Below are 2562 nucleotides of genomic sequence, written 5' to 3' on the forward strand. Positions count from 1 at the left end.
AGGGTCTGAGTTTTAGTGAGGTAGATGTTACCAGGGCTGTAGATGTTACCAGGGCCGTGACCAGGGTCTGAGTTTTAGTGAGGTAGATGTTACCAGGGCCGTAACCAGGGTCTGAGTTTTAGTGAGGTAGATGTTACCAGGGCCGTAACCAGGGTCTGAGTTTTAGTGAGGTAGATGTTACCAGGGCCGTAACCAGGGTTTGAGTTTTAGTGAGGTAGATGTTACCAGGGCCGTAACCAGGGTCTGAGTTTTAGTGAGGTAGATGTTACCAGGGCCGTAACCAGGGTCTGAGTTTTAGTGAGGTAGATGCTACCAGGGCGGTAACCAGGGTCTGAGTTTTAGTGAGGTAGATGTTACCAGGGCCGTAACCAGGGTCTGAGTTTTAGTGAGGAAGATGTTATCAGGGCCGTGACCAGGGTCTGAGTTTTAGTGAGGTAGATGGTACCAGGGCTGTAACCAGGGTCTGAGTGTTAGTGAGGTACAGAGTCAGGGCTGTAACCAGGGTCTGAGTGTTAGTGAGGTACAGAGTCAGGGCTGTAACCAGGGTCTGAGTGTTAGTGAGGTACAGAGTCAGGGCTGTAACCAGGGTCTGAGTGTTAGTGAGGTACAGGTTACCAGGGCCGTAACCAGGGTCTGAGTTTTAGTGAGGTAGATGGTACCAGGGCGGTAACCAGGGTCTGGGTTTTAGTGAGGTAGATGTTACCAGGGCCGTGACCAGGGTCTGAGTTTTAGTGAGGTAGATGTTACCAGGACCGTAACCAGGGTCTGAGTTTTAGTGAGGTAGATGTTACCAGGGCCGTGACCAGGGTCTGAGTTTTAGTGAGGTAGATGGTACCAGGGCGGTAACCAGGGTCTGGGTTTTAGTGAGGTAGATGTTACCAGGGCCGTGACCAGGGTCTGAGTTTTAGTGAGGTAGATGTTACCAGGGCTGTAACCAGGGTCTGAGTTTTAGTGAGGTAGATGTTACCAGGACCGTAACCAGGGTCTGAGTTTTAGTGAGGTAGATGTTACCAGGGCCGTGACCAGGGTCTGAGTTTTAGTGAGGTAGATGTTACCAGGACCGTAACCAGGGTCTGAGTTTTAGTGAAGCTCATGTCCTGCATTTCTATACAATTTAAAAACTCTAAAATGCTATTTGGAGAACGACAAAAACAAGCAAAAATGGTTCAACACAAACTCATAAATGATTTGTTAAAATAACCACATTGTTTTTTACTCAAGTGGCCATGAAGGCATCACCTTGCCAGCTGAATAACATCACTGCCAACACGGGAAACAAACAGGAGATTTTTCTAAAGGAATCGATTGTGCTTGTCTCCTTCCACAGGGACTAAAACAACTCCTGGGCTTAACTAGACGTCATTAATCCATAATAAGCCCCCTTTGCGTGTGGAGCCAAACATTACTAATGAGGCCTTGCCTGAGCCCTGTGAGGACGGCCATTTTGGTGCAGACTGTGGTCAGTTGGAGCGTGTCGGGCTGCATTTCACAGCCAGCGGCGATTGTTCTCTACCTTCACAACGCCAAGGAAAATATCCAGCGTGCAGTTTAAACCATCATTAAAAAATGGCCTATTCGAACAAGTGCTCCTGCGGTTAGTTGGGGGACTTGGGGCAGGACGCACAGGGGTGTATCTCAATGGTCTAAAATTGCTTCCTCTTCTTTATTCTGATATGAAAACACAGGATAGGTGGAAGCAATATGGCTGAGAACTATCAGCCTATTTTATTTTACCTCAAAATCTTTATAGGGAATCTTATAGGGAACCCCTTTAGACTACTGAGATGCATTATAGGGAACCCCTTTAGACTACTGAGATGCATTATAGGGAACCCCTTTAGACTACTGAGATGCATTATAGGGAACCCCTTTAGACTACTGAGATGCATTATAGGGAACCCCTTTAGACTACTGAGATGCATTATAGGGAACCCCTTTAGACTACTGAGATGCATTATAGGGAACCCCTTTAGACTACTGAGATACATTATAGGGAACCCTTTTAGACTACTGAGATACATTATAGGGAACCCCTTTAGACTACTGAGATGCATTATAGGGAACCCCTTTAGACTACTGAGATGCATTATAGGGAACCCCTTTAGACTACTGAGATACATTATAGGGAACCCCTTTAGACTACTGAGATACATTATAGGGAACCCCTTTAGACTACTGAGATGCATTATAGGAAACCCCTTTAGACTACTGAGATGCATTATAGGGAACCCCTTTAGACTACTGAGATGCATTATAGGGAACCCCTTTAGACTACTGAGATGTATTATAGGGAACCCCTTTAGACTACTGAGATGTATTATAGGGAACCCCTTTAGACTACTGAGATGCATTATAGGGAACCCCTTCAGACTACTGAGATGTATTATAGGGAACCCCTTTAGACTACTGAGATGTATTATAGGGAACCCCTTTAGACTACTGAGATGCATTATAGGGAACCCCTTTAGACTACTGAGATGCATTATAGGGAACCCCTTTAGACTACTGAGATGCATTATAGGGAACCCCTTTAGACTACTGAGATGTATTATAGGGAACCCC

Source organism: Salvelinus namaycush, chromosome 6 (genome assembly GCF_016432855.1).
Source record: "Salvelinus namaycush isolate Seneca chromosome 6, SaNama_1.0, whole genome shotgun sequence".
Taxonomy (NCBI): Eukaryota; Metazoa; Chordata; class Actinopteri; order Salmoniformes; family Salmonidae; genus Salvelinus; species Salvelinus namaycush.